Genomic DNA, 19,919 nt, shown 5'->3' on the forward strand with positions numbered 1-19,919 from the left:
TTAAAGTAATTAAATATCTCAAATATTGTCAAGCGTTAATATATTTCTTTCGTCGAACAAAAATCTACGTTTTTGCACGCCATGATGGTCAAATCGATTAAGTCCGTGATTTCAAAACTGGACCTTGAACTTACTGGGGTTCGTGAAACAAGTTCAAGAGATAGCGAGGAAGTCTGTTTATACACTTTAGAATTAGATATTTTTAAAATCGTCAAAAAAAGAAAACAACACCATAACATTGCCAAATTTTCAAATTTTACCGAAAAACTATTTTGCTTTAAATTGACCCAAATTCTTGATTAAACCAGTTTAAGGTGGTTCTAACCAGTTTTTGTCGAAAAATCCGGTTGATTCCGTTCGAAAATTGGATATTTTTAAAATCATTTTCAAATTTTACTGAAAAATTCTTTTGCTTTAAATTGACCCAAATTCTTGATTAAACCAGTTTAAGGCGGTTCTAACCGGTTTTTGTCGAAAAATCCGGTTAATTCCCTACGAAAATTAGATATTATTAAAATCGTCAAAAATTGAAAAAACACCAAGGCTATCGCCTTGCCAAATTTTCAAATTTTACCGAAAAACTATTTTGCTTTAAATTGACCCAAATTCTTGATTGAACCAGTTTAAGGCGGTTCTAACCGGTTTTTGTCGAAAAATCCGGTTAATTCCCTACGAAAATTGGATATTTTTAAAATCGTCAAAAATTGAAAAAACACCAAGGCCATATAGCCTTTCCAAATTTTCAAATATTAGCGAAATACTTTTTTGCTTTAAATTGACCCAAATTCTTGATTAAACCAGTTTAAGGCGGTTCTAACCGGTTTTTGTCGAAAAATCCGGTTGATTCCGTTCGAAAATTGGATATTTTTAAAATAATTTTCAAATTTTACTGAAAAACTCTTTTGCTTTAAATTGACCCAAATTCTTGATTAAACCAGTTTAAGGTGGTTCTAACCGTTTTTTGTCGAAATATCCGGTTAATTCCCTACGAAAATTGGATATTTTAAAATCGTCAAAAATTGAAAAAACACCAAGCTATTGCCTTGCAAAATTTTCAAATATTAGCGAAATACTTTTTTTGCTTTAAATTGACCCAAATTCTTGATTAAACCAGTTTAAGGCGGTTCTAACCGGTTTTTGTCGAAAAATCCGATTAATTCCCTACAAAAATTGGATATTTTAAAAATCGTCAAAAATTGAAAAACACCAAGGCTAAGCCTTGCCACATTTTGAAATTTTACTGAAAAACTCTTTTGCTTTAAATTGAACCAAATTCTTGATTAAACCAGTTTAAGGCGTTTCTAACCGATTTTTGTCGAAAAATCCGATTAATTCCCTACGAAAATTTGGATATTTTAAAAATCGTCAAAAGTTGAAAAAGCACCAAGGGGCTATAGCCGTGCCAAATTTTCAAATATTACCGAAATACTTTTTTTGCTTTAAATTGACCCAAATTCTTAATTAAACCAATTTAAGGTGGTTCTAACCGGTTATGTCCAAAAATCCGGTTAATTCCGTACGAAAATTGGATATTTTTAAAATCGTCAAAAATTGAAAAAGCACCAAGGCCTTGCCAAATTTTCAAATTTTATCGAAAAACTTTTTTGCTTTAAATTGACCCAAATTCTTGATTAAACCAGTTTAAGGCGGTTCTAACCGGTTTTTGTCAAAAAATCCGGTTAATTCCCTACGAAAATTGGATATTTTGAAAATCGTCAAAAATTGAAAAAAACACCACGCTCTAGCCTTGCCAAATTGTCAAATTTTTCCGAAAATCTCTTTTGCTTTAAATTGACCCAAATTCTTGATTAAACCAGTTTAAGGCGGTTCTAACCGGTTTTTGTCGAAAAATCCGGTTAATTCCCTACGAAAATTGGATATTTTAAAAACCATCAAAAATTGAATAAACACCAAGGCTATAGCCTTGCCAAATTTTCAAATATCAGCGAAATACTTTTTTGCTTTAAATTGACCCAAATTCTTGATTAAACCAGTGTAAGGCGGTTCTAACCGGTTTTTGTCGAAAAATCCGGTTAATTCCCTACGAAAATTGGATATTTTAAAAAACGTCAAAAATTGAAAAAACACCAAGGCTATATAGCCTTGCCACATTTTCAAATTTTACTGAAAAACTCTTTTGCTTTAAATTGACCCAAATTCTTAATTAAACCAATTTAAGGTGGTTCTAACCGGTTTTTGTCCAAAAATCACCAAGGCTATAGCCTTGCCAAATTTTCAAATATTAGCGAAATACTTTTTTTGCTTTAAATTGACCCAAATTCTTGATTAAACCAGTTTAAGGCGGTTCTAACCGGTTTTTGTCGAAAAATCCGGTTAATTCCCTACGAAAATTGGATATTTTTAAAATCATCAAAAATTGAAAAAACACCAAGGTTATTGCCTTGCCACATTTTCAAATTTTACTGAAAAACTATTTTGCTTTAAATTGACCCAAATTCTTAATTAAACCAGTTTAAGGCGGTTCTAACCGGTTTTTGTCGAAAAATCCGGTTGATTCCCTACGAAAATTGGGTATTTTTTATATCGTCAAAAATTGAAAAAACACCAAGGCTATAGCCTTGCCAAATTTTCAAATTTTACCGAAAAACTCTTTTGTTTTAAATTGACCATAATTCTTGAATAAACCAGTTTAAGGCGGTTCTAACCGGTTTTTGTCGAAAAATCCGGTTAATTTCGTACGAAAATTGGATATTTTTAAAATCATCAAAAATTGAAAAAACACCAAGGCTACAGCCTTGCCAAATTTTCAAATATTAGCGAAATACTTTTTTGCTTTAAATTGACCCAAATTCTTGATTAAACCGGTTTAAGGCGGTTCTAACCGGTTTTTGTCGAAAAATCCGGTTAATTCCCTACGAAAATTGGATATTTTAAAAACCATCAAAAATTGAAAAAACACCAACAAATTTTACTGAAAAACTATTTTGCTTTAAATTGACCCAAATTCTTAATTAAACCAGTTTAAGGCGGTTCTAACCGGTTTTTGTCGAAAAATCCGGTTGATTCCCTACGAAAATTGGGTATTTTTTAAATCGTCAAAAATTGAAAAAACACCAAGGCTATAGCCTTGCCAAATTTTCAAATTTTATCGAAAAACTTTTTTGCTTTAAATTGACCCAAATTCTTCATTAAACCAGTTTAAGGCGGTTCTAACCGGTTTTTGTCGAAAAATCCGGTTGATTCCTTACGAAAATTGGGTTATTTTTAAATCGTCAAAAATTGAAAAAACACCAAGGCTATAGCCTTGCCAAATTTTCAAATATTAGCGAAATACTTTTTTGCTTTAAATTGACCCAAATTCTTGATTAAACCGGTTTAAGGCGGTTCTAACCGGTTTTTGTCGAAAAATCCGGTTATATCCCTACGAAAATTGGATATTTTAAAAACCATCAAAAATTGAAAAAACACCAAGGCTATAGCCTTGCCAAATTTTCAAATATTAACGAAATACTTTTTTTGCTTTAAATTGACCCAAATTCTTGATTAAACCAATTAAAGGTGGTTCTAACCGGTTTTTGTCCAAAAATCCGGTTAATTCCGTACGAAAATTGGATATTTTTTAAATTGTCAAAAATTGAAAAAACACCAAGGCTATAGCCTTGCCACATTTTCAAATTTTACTGAAAAACTCTTTTGCTTTAAATTGACCCAAATTCTTGATTAAACCAGTTTAAGGCGGTTCTAACCGGTTTTTGTCAAAAAATCCGGTCCATTCCCCACGTAAATTGGATATTTTGAAAATCGTCAAAAATTGAAAAAAACACCAAGGCTATGGCCTTGCCAAACTTTCAAATATTAGCGAAAAACTATTTTGCTTTAAATTGAACCGATTTCTTGATTAAACTACTTAAAGGCGGTTCTAACCGGTTTTTGTCGAAAAATCCGATTAATTCCTTACGAAAATTGAATATTTATAAAATCGCCAAAAATTGAATAAAACACCAAGGCTATAGCTATGCCAAATTTTCAAATATTAGCGAAATACTTTTTTGCTTTAAATTGACCCAAATTCTTTTTTATACCAGTTTAAGGCGGTTCTAACCGGTTTTTGTCGAAAAATCCGTTTAATTCCCTGCGAAAATTGAATATTTATAACATCGCTTAAAATTGAATAAAACACCAAGGCTATAGCCTTGCCAAACTTTCAAATATTATCGAAATACTTTTTTGCTTTAAATTGACGCAAATTCTTGATTAATCAAGGTTAAGGCTGTTCTAACCGGTTTTTGTCGAAAAATCCGGTTGATTCCCTACGAAAATTGGGTTATTTTTAAATCGTCAAAAATTGAAAAAACACCAAGGCTATGGCCTTTCCAAATTTTCAAATATTAGCGAAATACTTTTTTGCTTTAAATTGAACCAAATTCTTGATTAAACCAGTTTCATGCGGTTCTAACCGGTTTTTGTCGAAAAATCCGGTTAATTCCCTACGAAAATTGAATATTTATAAAATCGCCAAAAATTGAATAAAACACCAAGGCTATAGCCTTGCCAAACTTTCAAATATTATCGAAATACTTTTTTGCTTTAAATTGACCCAAATTCTTTTTCATACCAGTTTAAGGCGGTTCTAACCGGTTTTTGTCGAAAAATCCGGTTAATTCCGAACGAAAATTGGATATTTTTAAAATCATCAAAAATTGAAAAAAACACCAAGGCTATAGCCTTGCCAAATTTTCAAATTTTATCGAAAAACTTTTTTGCTTTAAATTGACCCAAATTCTTGATTAAACCAGTTTAAAGCGGTTCTAACCGGTTTTTGTCGAAAAATCCGATTAATTCCCTACGAAAATTGGATATTTTTTAAATCGTCAAAAATTGAAAAAACACCAAGGCTTATGGCCTTTCCAAATTTTCAAATATTAGCGAAATACTTTTTTGCTTTAAATTGACCCAAATTCTTGATTAAACCAGTTTAAGGCGGTTCTAACCGGTTTTTGTCGAAAAATCCGGTTAATTCCCTACGAAAATTGAATATTTGTAAAATCGCCAAAAATTGAAAAAAACACCAAGGCTATAGCCTTGCCAAACTTTCAAATATTAGCGAAATACTATTTTGCTTTAAATTGAACCGATTTCTTGATTAAACTACTTAAAGGCGGTTATAACCGGTTTTTGTCGAAAAATCCGGTTAATTCCGTACGAAAATTGGATATTTTAAAAATCGTCAAAAATTGAAAAAACACCAAGGCTATGTGCCTTGCCAAATTTTCAAATTTTATCGAAAAACTTTTTTGCTTTAAATTGACCCAAATTCTTGATTAAACCAGTTTGAGGCGGTTCTAACCGGTTTTCGTCGAAAAATCCGGTTAATTCCCTGCGAAAATTCGATATTTTTAAAATCGTCAAAAATTGAAAAAACACCAAGGCTATATAGCCTTGCCAAATTTTCAAATTTTATCGAAAAACTTTTTTGCTTTAAATTGACCCAAATTCTTGATAAAACCAGTTTAAAGCGGTTCTAACCGGTTTTCGTCGAAAAATCCGGTTAATTCCCTACGAAAAGTGGATATTTTAAAAATCGTCAAAAATTGAAAAAACACCAAGGCTATATGCCTTGCCAAATTTTCAAATTTTACCGAAAAATTTTTTGCTTTAAATTGACCCAGATTCTTGATTGAACCAGTGTAAGGCGGTACTAACCGGTTTTTGTCGAAAAATCCGGTTAATTCCGTACGAAAATTGGATATTTTTAAAATCGTCAAAAATTGAATAAACACCAAGGCTATAGCCTTGCCAAATTTTCAAATATCAGCGAAATACTTTTTTGCTTTAAATTGACCCAAATTCTTGATTAAACCAGTGTAAGGCGGTTCTAACCGGTTTTTGTCGAAAAATCCGGTTAATTCCCTACGAAAATTGGATATTTTAAAAAACGTCAAAAATTGAAAAAACACCAAGGCTATATAGCCTTGCCACATTTTCAAATTTTACTGAAAAACTCTTTTGCTTTAAATTGACCCAAATTCTTAATTAAACCAATTTAAGGTGGTTCTAACCGGTTTTTGTCCAAAAATCACCAAGGCTATAGTCTTGCCAAATTTTCAAATATTAGCGAAATGCATTTTTGCTTTAAATTGACCCAAATTCTTGATTAAACCAGTTTAAGACGGTTCTAACCGGTTTTTGTCGAAAAATCCGGTTAATTCCCTACGAAAATTGAATATTTTAAAAATCGTCAAAAATTGAAAAAACACCACGCTATAGCCTTGCCAAATTGTCAAATTTTTCCGAAAATCTCTTTTGCTTTAAATTGACCCAAATTCTTGATTAAACCAGTTTAAGGCGGTTCTAACCGATTTTCGTCGAAAAATCCGGTTAATTCCGTACGAAAATTGGATATTTTTAATATCGTCAAAAATTGAAAAAACACAAAGGCTATATCCCTTGCCAAATTTTAAAATTTTACCGAAAAATTTTTTGCTTCAAATTGACCCAAATTCTTGATTAAACCAGTGTAAGGCGGTTCTAACCGGTTTTTGTCGAAAAATCCGGTTAATTCCGTACGAAAATTGGATATTTTTAAAATCGTCAAAAATTGAAAAAACACCAAGGCTATAGCCTTGCCAAATTTTCAAATATTAGCGAAATACTTTTTTTGCTTTAAATTGACCCAAATTCTTGATTAAACCAGTTTAAGGCGGTTCTAACCGGTTTTTGTCGAAAAATCCGGTTAATTCCCTACGAAAATTGGATATTTTTAAAATCATCAAAAATTGAAAAAACACCAAGGTTATTGCCTTGCCACATTTTCAAATTTTACTGAAAAACTCTTTTGCTTTAAATTGACCCAAATTCTTAATTAAACCAGTTTAAGGCGGTTCTAACCGGTTTTTGTCGAAAAATCCGGTTGATTCCTTACGAAAATTGGGTTATTTTTAAATCGTCAAAAATTGAAAAAACACCAAGGCTATAGCCTTGCCAAATTTTCAAATATTAGCGAAATACTTTTTTTGCTTTAAATTGACCATAATTCTTGAATAAACCAGTTTAAGGTGGTTCTAACCGGTTTTTGTCCAAAAATCCGGTTAATTCCGTACGAAAATTGGATATTTTGAAAATCGTCAAAAATTGAAAAAAACACCAAGGCTATGGCCTTGCCAAACTTTCAAATATTAGCGAAAAACTATTTTGCTTTAAATTGAACCGATTTCTTGATTAAACTACTTAAAGGCGGTTCTAACCGGTTTTTGTCGAAAAATCCGATTAATTCCCTACGAAAATTGAATATTTATAAAATCGCCAAAAATTGAATCAAACACCAAGGCTATAGCTATGCCAAATTTTCAAATATTAGCGAAATACTTTTTTGCTTTAAATTGACCCAAATTCTTTTTTATACCAGTTTAAGGCGGTTCTAACCGGTTTTTGTCGAAAAATCCGTTTAATTCCCTGCGAAAATTGAATATTTATAACATCGCCAAAAATTGAATAAAACACCAAGGCTATAGCCTTGCCAAACTTTCAAATATTATCGAAATACTTTTTTGCTTTAAATTGACGCAAATTCTTGATTAATCAAGGTTAAGGCTGTTCTAACCGGTTTTTGTCGTAAAATCCGGTTGATTCCCTACGAAAATTGGGTTATTTTTAAATCGTCAAAAATTGAAAAAACACCAAGGCTATGGCCTTTCCAAATTTTCAAATATTAGCGAAATACTTTTTTGCTTTAAATTGAACCAAATTCTTGATTAAACCAGTTTCATGCGGTTCTAACCGGTTTTTGTCGAAAAATCCGGTTAATTCCCTACGAAAATTGAATATTTATAAAATCGCCAAAAATTGAATAAAACACCAAGGCTATAGCCTTGCCAAACTTTCAAATATTATCGAAATACTTTTTTGCTTTAAATTGACCCAAATTCTTTTTCATACCAGTTTAAGGCGGTTCTAACCGGTTTTTGTCGAAAAATCCGGTTAATTCCGAACGAAAATTGGATATTTTTAAAATCATCAAAAATTGAAAAAAACACCAAGGCTATAGCCTTGCCAAATTTTCAAATTTTATCGAAAAACTTTTTTGCTTTAAATTGACCCAAATTCTTGATTAAACCAGTTTAAAGCGGTTCTAACCGGTTTTTGTCGAAAAATCCGATTAATTCCCTACGAAAATTGGATATTTTTTAAATCGTCAAAAATTGAAAAAACACCAAGGCTATGGCCTTTCCAAATTTTCACATATTAGCGAAATACTTTTTTGCTTTAAATTGACCCAAATTCTTGATTAAACCAGTTTAAGGCGGTTCTAACCGGTTTTTGTCGAAAAATCCGGTTAATTCCCTACGAAAATTGAATATTTGTAAAATCGCCAAAAATTGAAAAAAACACCAAGGCTATAGCCTTGCCAAATTTTCAAATTTTATCGAAAAACTTTTTTGCTTTAAATTGACCCAAATTCTTGATTAAACCAGTTTAAAGCGGTTCTAACCGGTTTTCGTCGAAAAATCCGGTTAATTCCCTACGAAAAGTGGATATTTTAAAAATCGTCAAAAATTGAAAAAACACCAAGGCTATATGCCTTGCCAAATTTTCAAATTTTACCGAAAAATTTTTTGCTTTAAATTGACCCAAATTCTTGATTGAACCAGTGTAAGGCGGTACTAACCGGTTTTTGTCGAAAAATCCGGTTAATTCCGTACGAAAATTGGATATTTTTAAAATCGTCAAAAATTGAAAAAACCAAGGCTATCGCCTTGCCAAATTTTCAAATTTTATCGAAAAACTTTTTTGCTTTAAATTGACCCAAATTCTTGATTAAACCAGTTTAAGGCGGTTCTAACCGGTTTTCGTCTAAAAATCCGGTTAATTCCATGCGAAAATTGGATATTTTGAAAATCGTCAAAAATTGAAAAAAACACCAAGGCTATAGCCTTGCCAAATTTTCAAATATTAGCGAAATACTTTTTTGCTTTAAATTGACTCAAATTTTTGATTAAACCAGTTTAAGGCGGTTCTAACCGGTTTTCGTCGAAAAATCCGGTTAATTCCCTACGAAAATTGGATATTTTAGAAATCGTCAAAAATTGAAAAAACACCAAGGCTATAGCCTTGCCACATTTTCAAATTTTATCGAAAAACTTTTTTGCTTTAAATTGACCCAAATTCTTGATTAAACCAGTTTGAGGCGGTTCTAACCGGTTTTCGTCGAAAAATCCGGTTAATTCCCTGCGAAAATTCGATATTTTTAAAATCGTCAAAAATTGAAAAAACACCAAGGCTATATAGCCTTGCCAAATTTTCAAATTTTATCGAAAAACTTTTTTGCTTTAAATTGACCCAAATTCTTGATTAAACCAGTTTAAAGCGGTTCTAACCGGTTTTCGTCGAAAAATCCGGTTAATTCCCTACGAAAAGTGGATATTTTAAAAATCGTCAAAAATTGAATAAACACCAAGGCTATATGCCTTGCCAAATTTTCAAATTTTACCGAAAAATTTTTTGCTTTAAATTGACCCAAATTCTTGATTGAACCAGTGTAAGGCGGTACTAACCGGTTTTTGTCGAAAAATCCGGTTAATTCCGTACGAAAATTGGATATTTTTAAAATCGTCAAAAATTGAAAAAACACCAAGGCTTATCGCCTTGCCAAATTTTCAAATTTTATCGAAAAACTTTTTTGCTTTAAATTGACCCAAATTCTTGATTAAACCAGTTTAAGGCGGTTCTAACCGGTTTTCGTCTAAAAATCCGGTTAATTCCATGCGAAAATTGGATATTTTGAAAATCGTCAAAAATTGAAAAAAACACCAAGGCTATAGCCTTGCCACATTTTCAAATTTTACTGAAAAACTCTTTTGCTTTAAATTGACCCAAATTCTTGATTAAACCAGTTTAAGGCGGTTCTAACCGGTTTTTGTCGAAAAATCCGGTTAATTCCGTACGAAAATTGGATATTTTTAAAATCATCAAAAATTGAAAAAACACCAAGGCTATATAGCCTTGCCAAATTTTCAAATATTAGCGAAATACTTTTTTGCTTTAAATTGATCCAAATTCTTGATTAAACCAGTTTAAGGCGGTTCTAACCGGTTTTTGTCGAAAAATCCGGTTGATTCCCTACGAAAATTGGGTTATTTTTAAATCGTCAAAAATTGAAAAAACACCAAGGCTATAGCCTTGCCAAATTTTCAAATATTAGCGAAATATTTTTTGCTTTAAATTGACCCAAATTCTTGATTAAACCGGTTTAAGGCGGTTCTAACCGGTTTTTGTCGAAAAATCCGGTTAATTCCCTACGAAAATTGGATATTTTAAAAACCATCAAAAATTGAAAAAACACCAAGGCTATAGCCTTGCCACATTTTCAAATTTTACTGAAAATCTCTTTTGCTTTAAATTGACCCAAATTCTTAATTAAACCAATTTAAGGTGGTTCTAACCGGTTTTTGTCCAAAAATCCGGTTAATTCCGTACGAAAATTGGATATTTTTTAAATTGTCAAAAATTGAAAAAACACCAAGACTATAGCCTTGCCACATTTTCAAATTTTTCTGAAAAACTCTTTTGCTTTAAATTGACCCAAATTCTTAATTAAACCAATTTAAGGTGTTTCTAACCGGTTTTTTTCGAAAAATCCGGTTAATTCCCTACGAAAATTGGATATTTTTTAAATTGTCAAAAATTGAAAAAACACCAAGGCTATAGCCTTGCCACATTTTCAAATTTTACTGAAAAACTCTTTTGCTTTAAATTGACCCAAATTCTTAATTAAACCAATTTAAGGTGGTTCTAACCGGTTTTTGTCCAAAAATCCGGTTAATTCCGTACGAAAATTGGATATTTTTTAAATTGTCAAAAATTGAAAAAACACCAAGGCTATAGCCTTGCCACATTTCAAATTTTACTGAAAAACTCTTTTGCTTTAAATTGACACAAATTCTTGATTAAACCAGTTTAAGGCGGTTCTAACCGGTTTTTGTCGAAAAATCCGATTAATTCACTACGAAAATTGGATATTTATAAAATCGCCAAAAATTGAAAACAACACCAAGGCTATAGCCTTGCCAAACTTTCAAATATTAGCGAAATACTATTTTGCTTTAAATTGAACCGATTTCTTGATTAAACTACTTAAAGGCGGTTCTAACCGGTTTTTGTCGAAAAATCCGGTTAATTCCGTACGAAAATTGGATATTTTAAAAATCGTCAAAAATTGAAAAAACACCAAGGCTATAGCCTTGCCAAATTTTCAAATATTAGCGAAATACTTTTTTGCTTTAAATTGACCCAAATTATTTTTTATACCAGTTTAAGGCGGTTCTAACCGGTTTTTGTCGAAAAATCCGGTTAATTCCCTACGAAAATTGGATATTTAAAAACCATCAAAAATTGAAAAAACACCAAGGCTATAGCCTTGCCAAATTTTCAAATATTACGAAAAACTTTTTTGCTTTAAATTGACCCAAATTCTTGATTAAACCAGTTTCAGGCGGTTCTAACCGATTTTCGTCGAAAAATCCGGTTAATTCCCAAGAAAATTGGATATTTTTAATATCGTCATAAATTGAAAAAACACCAAGGCTATATGCCTTGCCAAATTTTCAAATTTTACCGAAAAATTTTTTGCTTTAAATTGACCCAAATTCTTGATTAAACCAGTATAAGGCGGTTCTAACCGGATTTTGTCGAAAAATCCGGTTAATTCCCTACGAAAATTGGATATTTTAGAAATCGTCAAAAATTGAAAAAACACCAAGGCTATGCCTTGCCACATTTTCAAATTTTACTGAAAAACTTTTTTGCTTTAAATTGATCCAAATTCTTGATTAAACCAGTTTAAGGCGGTTCTAACCGGTTTTCGTCGAAAAATCCGGTTAATTCACTACGAAAATTGGATATTTTAAAAATCGTCAAAAATTGAAAAAACACCAAGGCTGTAGCCTTGCCACATTTTCAAATTTTACTGAAAAACTTTTTTGCTTTAAATTGACCCAAATTCTTGATTAAACCAGTGTAAGGCGGTTCTAACCGGTTTTTGTCGAAAAATCCGGTTAATTCCGTACGAAAATTGGATATTTTTAAAATCGTCAAAAATTGAAAAAACACCAAGGCTATCGCCTTGCCAAATTTTCACATTTTATCGAAAAACTTTTTTGCTTTAAATTGACCCAAATTCTTGATTAAACCAGTTTAAGGCGGTTCTAACCGGTTTTCGTCTAAAAATCCGGTTAATTCCATGCGAAAATTGGATATTTTGAAAATCGTCAAAAATTGAAAAAAACACCAAGGCTATAGCCTTGCCAAATTTTCAAATATTAGCGAAATACTTTTTTGCTTTAAATTGACTCAAATTTTTGATTAAACCAGTTTAAGGCGGTTCTAACCGGTTTTCGTCGAAAAATCCGGTTAATTCCCTACGAAAATTGGATATTTTACAAATCGTCAAAAATTGTAAAAACACCAAGGCTATATATAGCCTTGCCACATTTTCAAATTTTACTGAAAAACTCTTTTGCTTTAAATTGACCCAAATTCTTGATTAAACCAGTTTAAGGCGGTTCTAACCGGTTTTTGTCGAAAAATCCGGTTAATTCCGTACGAAAATTGGATATTTTTAAAATCATCAAAAATTGAAAAAACACCAAGGCTATATAGCCTTGCCAAATTTTCAAATATTAGCGAAATACTTCTTTGCTTTAAATTGACCCAAATTCTTGATTAAACCAGTTTAAGGCGGTTCTAACCGGTTTTTGTCGAAAAATCCGGTTAATTCCCTACGAAAATTGGATATTTTAAAAATCGTCAAAAATTGAAAAAACACCAAGGCTATAGCCTTGCCACATTTTCAAATTTTACTGAAAAACTCTTTTGCTTTAAATTGACCCAAATTCTTGATTAAACCAGTTTAAGGCGGTTCTAACCGGTTTTTGTCGAAAAATCCGGTTGATTCCCTACGAAAATTGGGTTATTTTTAAATCGTCAAAAATTGAAAAAACACCAAGGCTATAGCCTTGCCAAATTTTCAAATATTAGCGAAATACTTTTTTGCTTTAAATTGACCCAAATTCTTGATTAAACCGGTTTAAGGAGGTTCTAACCGGTTTTTGTCGAAAAATCCGGTTAATTCCCTACGAAAATTGGATATTTTAAAAACCATCAAAAATTGAAAAAACACCAAGGCTATAGCCTTGCCACATTTTCAAATTTTACTGAAAAACTCTTTTGCTTTAAATTGACCCAAATTCTTGATTAAACCAGTTTAAGGCGGTTCTAACCGGTTTTTGTCGAAAAATCCGGTTAATTCCGTACGAAAATTGGATATTTTTAAAATCATCAAAAATTGAAAAAACACCAAGGCTATATAGCCTTGCCAAATTTTCAAATATTAGCGAAATACTTTTTTGCTTTAAATTGATCCAAATTCTTGATTAAACCAGTTTAAGGCGGTTCTAACCGGTTTTTGTCGAAAAATCCGGTTGATTCCCTACGAAAATTGGGTTATTTTTAAATCGTCAAAAATTGAAAAAACACCAAGGCTATAGCCTTGCCACATTTTCAAATATTAGCGAAATACTTTTTTGCTTTAAATTGACCCAAATTCTTTTTTATTCCAGTTTAAGGCGGTTCTAACCGGTTTTTGTCGAAAAATCCGGTTAATTCCCTACGAAAATTGGATATTTTAAAAACCATCAAAAATTGAAAAAACACCAAGGCCTTGCCAAATTTTCAAATATTAGCGAAAAACTTTTTTGCTTTAAATTGACCCAAATTCTTGATTAAACCAGTTTAAGGCGGTTCTAACCGGTTTTCGTCGAAAAATCCGTTTAATTCCCTGCGAAAATTGGATATTTTAAAAATCATCAAAAATTGAAAAAACACCAAGGCTATATATAGCCTTGCCAAATTTTCAAATATTAGCGAAATACTTTTTTGCTTTAAATTTATCCAAATTCTTGATTAAACCAGTTTAATGGGGTTCTAACCGGTTTTTGTCGAAAAATCCGGTTAATTCCGTACGAAAATTGGATATTTTTAAAATCATCAAAAATTGAAAAAACACCAAGGCTATAGCCTTGCCAAATTTTCAAATATTAGCGAAATACTTTTTTGCTTCCAATTGACCCAAATTCTCGATTAAACCAGTTTAAGGCGGTTCCAACCGGTTTTTGTCCAAAAATCCGGTTAATTCCCTACGAAGATTGGATATTTTAAAAACCATCAAAAATTGAAAAAACACCAAGGCTATAGCCTTGCCAAACTTTCAAATATTATCGAAATACTTTTTTGCTTTAAATTGACCCAAATTCTTTTTTATACCAGTTTAAGGCGGTTCTAACCGGTTTTTGTCGAAAAATCCGGTTAATTCCGTACGAAAATTGGATATTTTTAAAATTGTCAAAAATTGAAAAAACACCAAGGCTATAGCCTTGCCAAATTTTCAAATTTTACCGAAAAACTCTTTTGTTTTAAATTGACCCAAATTCTTGATTAAACCAGTTTAAGGCGGTTCTAACCGGTTTTTGTCGAAAAATACGGTTAATTCCAAACGAAAATTGGATATTTTTAAAATCATCAAAAATTGAAAAAACACCAAGGCTATGGCCTTGCCAAATTTTCAAATATTAGCGAAATACTTTTTTGCTTTAAATTGATCCAAATTCTTGATTAAACCAGTTTAAGGCGGTTCTAACCGGTTTTTGTCGAAAAATCCGGTTGATTCCCTACGAAAATTGGGTTATTTTTAAATCGTCAAAAATTGAAAAAACACCAAGGATATAGCCTTGCCACATTTTCAAATTTTACTGAAAAACTCTTTTGCTTTAAATTGACCCAAATTCTCAATTAAACCAGTTTAAGGCGGTTCTAACCGGTTTTTGTCGAAAAATCCGGTTAATTCTGAACGAAAATTGGATATTTTTTAAATCGTCAAAAATTGAAAAAACACCAAGGCTATAGCCTTGCCAAATTTTCAAATTTTATCGAAAAACTTTTTTGCTTTAAATTGACCTAAATTCTTGATTAAACCAGTTTAAGGCGGTTCTAACCGGTTTTTGTCGAAAAATCCGGTTAATTCCGTACGAAAATTGAATATTTGTAAAATCGCCAAAAATTGAAAAAAACACCAAGGCTATAGCCTTGCCAAACTTTCAAATATTAGCGAAATACTATTTTGCTTTAAATTGAACCGATTTCTTGATTAAATTACTTAAAGGCGGTTCTAACCGGTTTTTGTCGAAAAATCCGGTTAATTCCCTACGAAAATTGGATATTTTAAAAATCATCAAAAATTGAAGAAACACCAAGGCTATAGCCTTGCCAAATTTTCAAATTTTATCGAAAAACTTTTTTGCTTTAAATTGACCCTTAATTCTTGATTAAACCAGTTTAAAGCGGTTCTAACCGGTTTTTGTCGAAAAATCCGATTAATTCCCTACGAAAATTGGATATTTTTTAAATCGTCAAAAATTGAAAAAACACCAAGGATATGGCCTTTCCAAATTTTCAAATATTAGCGAAATACTTTTTTGCTTTAAATTGACCCAAATTCTTGATTAAACCAGTTTAAGGCGGTTCTAACCGGTTTTTGTCGAAAAATCCGGTTAATTCCCTACGAAAATTGAATATTTGTAAAATCGCCAAAAATTGAAAAAAACACCAAGGCTATAGCCTTGCCAAACTTTCAAATATTAGCGAAATACTATTTTGCTTTAAATTGACCCAAATTCTTGATTAAACTACTTAAAGGCGGTACTAACCGGTTTTTGTCGAAAAATCCGGTTAATTCCGTACGAAAATTGGATATTTTAAAAATCGTCAAAAATTGAAAAAACACCAAGGCTATGTGCCTTGCCAAATTTTCAAATTTTATCGAAAAACTTTTTTGCTTTAAATTGACCCAAATTCTTGATTAAACCAGTTTGAGGCGGTTCATACCGGTTTTCGTCGAAAAATCCGGTTAATTCCCTGCGAAAATTCGATATTTTTAAAATCGTCAAAAATTGAAAAAACACCAAGGCTAATCGAAAAACTCTTTTGCTTTAAATTGACCCAAATTCTTGATTAAACCAGTTTAAGGCGGTTCTAACCGGTTTTCGTCGAAAAATCCGGTTAATTCCGTACGAAAATTGGATATTTTTAAAATCGTCAAAAATTGAAAAAACACCAAGGCTATAGCCTTGCCACATTTTCAAATTTTACCGAAAAACTTTTTTGCTTTAAATTGACCCAAATTCTTGATTAAACCAGTTTGAGGCGGTTCTAACCGGTTTTCGTCGAAAAATCCGGTTAATTCCCTGCGAAAATTCGATATTTTTAAAATCGTCAAAAATTGAAAAAACGCCAAGACTATATAGCCTTGCCAAATTTTCAAATTTTATCGAAAAACTTTTTTGCTTTAAATTTGCCCAAATTCTTGATTAAACCAGTTTAAAGCGGTTCTAACCGGTTTTCGTCGAAAAATCCGGTTAATTCCCTACGAAAAGTGGATATTTTAAAAATCGTCAAAAATTGAAAAAACACCACGCTATAGCCTTGCCAAATTGTCAAATTTTTCCGAAAATCTCTTTTGCTTTAAATTGACCCAAATTCTTGATTAAACCAGTTTCAGGCGGTTCTAACCGATTTTCGTCGAAAAATCCGGTTAATTCCCTACGAAAATTGGATATTTTTAATATCGTCAAAAATTGAAAAAACACCAAGGCTATATGCCTTGCCAAATTTTCAAATTTTACCGAAATATTTTTTGCTTTAAATTGACCCAAATTCTTGATTAAACCAGTGTAAGGCGGTTCTAACCGGATTTTGTCGAAAAATCCGGTTAATTCCCTACGAAAATTGGATATTTTAGAAATCGTCAAAAATTGAAAAAACACCAAGGCTATGCCTTGCCAAATTTTCAAATTTTATCGAAAAACTTTTTTGCTTTAAATTGACCCAAATTCTTGATTAAACCAGTTTAAGGTGGTTCTAACCGGTTTTCGTCTAAAAATCCGGTTAATTCCATGCGAAAATTGGATATTTTGAAAATCGTCAAAAATTGAAAAAACACCAAGGCTATAGCCTTGCCAAATTTTCAAATATTAGCGAAATACTTTTTTGCTTTAAATTGACTCAAATTTTTGATTAAACCAGTTTAAGGCGGTTCTAACCGGTTTTCGTCGAAAAATCCGGTTAATTCCCTACGAAAATTGGATATTTTAAAAATCGTCAAAAATTAAAAAAACACCAAGGCTATTGGCTTGCCACATTTTCAAATTTTACTGAAAAACTCTTTTGCTTTAAATTGACCCAAATTCTTGATTAAACCAGTTTAAGGCGGTTCTAACCGGTTTTTGTCGAAATATCCGATTAATTCCCTACGAAAATTGGATATTTATAAAATCGCCAAAAATTGAAAACAACACCAAGGCTATAGCCTTGCCAAACTTTCAAATATTAGCGAAATGCTTTTTTGCTTTAAATTGACCCAAATTCTTGATTAAACCAGTTTAAGGCGGTTCTAACCGGTTTTTGTCGAAAAATCCGGTTAATTCCGTACGAAAATTGGATATTTTTAAAATCATCAAAAATTGAAAAAAACACCAAGGCTATATAGCCTTGCCAAATTTTCAAATATTAGCGAAATACTTTTTTGCTTTAAATTGACCCAAATTCTTGATTAAACCAGTTTAAGGCGGTTCTAACCGGTTTTTGTCGAAAAATCCGGTTAATTCCGTACGAAAATTGGGTTATTTTTAAATCGTCAAAAATTGAAAAAACACCAAGGCTATAGCCTTGCCAAATTTTCAAATATTAGCGAAATACTTTTTTGCTTTAAATTGACCTAAATTCTTGATTAAACCGGTTTAAGGAGGTTCTAACCGGTTTTTGTCGAAAAATCCGGTTAATTCCCTACGAAAATTGGATATTTTAAAAACCATCAAAAATTGAAAAAACACCAAGGCTATAGCCTTGCCACATTTTCAAATTTTACTGAAAAACTCTTTTGCTTTAAATTGACCCAAATTCTTGATTAAACCAGTTTAAGGCGGTTCTAACCGGTTTTTGTCGAAAAATCCGGTTAATTCCGTACGAAAATTGGATATTTTAAAAATCGTCAAAAATTGAAAAAACACCAAGGCTATGTGCCTTGCCAAATTTTCAAATTTTATCGAAAAACTTTTTTGCTTTAAATTGACCCAAATTCTTGATTAAACCAGTTTGAGGCGGTTCATACCGGTTTTCTTCGAAAAATCCGGTTAATTCCCTGCGAAAATTCGATATTTTTAAAATCGTCAAAAATTGAAAAAACACCAAGGCTAATCGAAAAACTCTTTTGCTTTAAATTGACCCAAATTCTTGATTAAACCAGTTTAAGGCGGTTCTAACCGGTTTTCGTCGAAAAATCCGGTTAATTCCGTACGAAAATTGGATATTTTTAAAATCGTCAAAAATTGAAAAAACACCAAGGCTATATAGCCTTGCCAAATTTTCAAATTTTATCGAAAAACTTTTTTGCTTTAAATTGACCCAAATTCTTGATTAAACCAGTTTGAGGCGGTTCTAACCGGTTTTCGTCGAAAAATCCGGTTAATTCCCTGCGAAAATTCGATATTTTTAAAATCGTCAAAAATTGAAAAAACGCCAAGACTATATAGCCTTGCCAAATTTTCAAATTTTATCGAAAAACTTTTTTGCTTTAAATTTGCCCAAATTCTTGATTAAACCAGTTTAAAGCGGTTCTAACCGGTTTTCGTCGAAAAATCCGGTTAATTCCCTACGAAAAGTGGATATTTTAAAAATCGTCAAAAATTGAAAAAACACCACGCTATAGCCTTGCCAAATTGTCAAATTTTTCCGAAAATCTCTTTTGCTTTAAATTGACCCAAATTCTTGATTAAACCAGTTTCAGGCGGTTCTAACCGATTTTCGTCGAAAAATCCGGTTAATTCCCTACGAAAATTGGATATTTTTAATATCGTCAAAAATTGAAAAAACACCAAGGCTATATGCCTTGACAAATTTTCAAATTTTACCGAAAAATTTTTTGCTTTAAATTGACCCAAATTCTTGATTAAACCAGTGTAAGGCGGTTCTAACCGGATTTTGTCGAAAAATCCGGTTAATTCCCTACGAAAATTGGATATTTTAGAAATCGTCAAAAATTGAAAAAACACCAAGGCTATGCCTTGCCAAATTTTCAAATTTTATCGAAAAACTTTTTTGCTTTAAATTGACCCAAATTCTTGATTAAACCAGTTTAAGGTGGTTCTAACCGGTTTTCGTTTAAAAATCCGGTTAATTCCATGCGAAAATTGGATATTTTGAAAATCATCAAAAATTGAAAAAACACCAAGGCTATAGCCTTGCCAAATTTTCAAATATTAGCGAAATACTTTTTTGCTTTAAATTGACTCAAATTTTTGATTAAACCAGTTTAAGGCGGTTCTAACCGGTTTTCGTCGAAAAATCCGGTTAATTCCCTACGAAAATTGGATATTTTAAAAATCGTCAAAAATTAAAAAAACACCAAGGCTATTGGCTTGCCACATTTTCAAATTTTACTGAAAAACTCTTTTGCTTTAAATTGACCCAAATTCTTGATTAAACCAGTTTAAGGCGGTTCTAACCGGTTTTTGTCGAAATATCCGATTAATTCCCTACGAAAATTGGATATTTATAAAATCGCCAAAAATTGAAAACAACACCAAGGCTATAGCCTTGCCAAACTTTCAAATATTAGCGAAATGCTTTTTTGCTTTAAATTGACCCAAATTCTTGATTAAACCAGTTTAAGGCGGTTCTAACCGGTTTTTGTCAAAAAGTCCGGTTAATTCCCTACGAAAATTTGATATTTTTAAAATCATCAAAAATTGAAAAAACACCAAGGCTATAGCCTTGCCACATTTTCAATTTTTATCGAAAAACTTTTTTGCTTTAAATTGACCCAAATTCTTGATTAAACCAGTTTAAGGCGGTTC

Source organism: Ascidiella aspersa, chromosome 8, assembly GCF_963924565.1.
Source record: "Ascidiella aspersa chromosome 8, kaAscAspe10.2, whole genome shotgun sequence".
NCBI lineage: Eukaryota > Metazoa > Chordata > Ascidiacea > Phlebobranchia > Ascidiidae > Ascidiella > Ascidiella aspersa.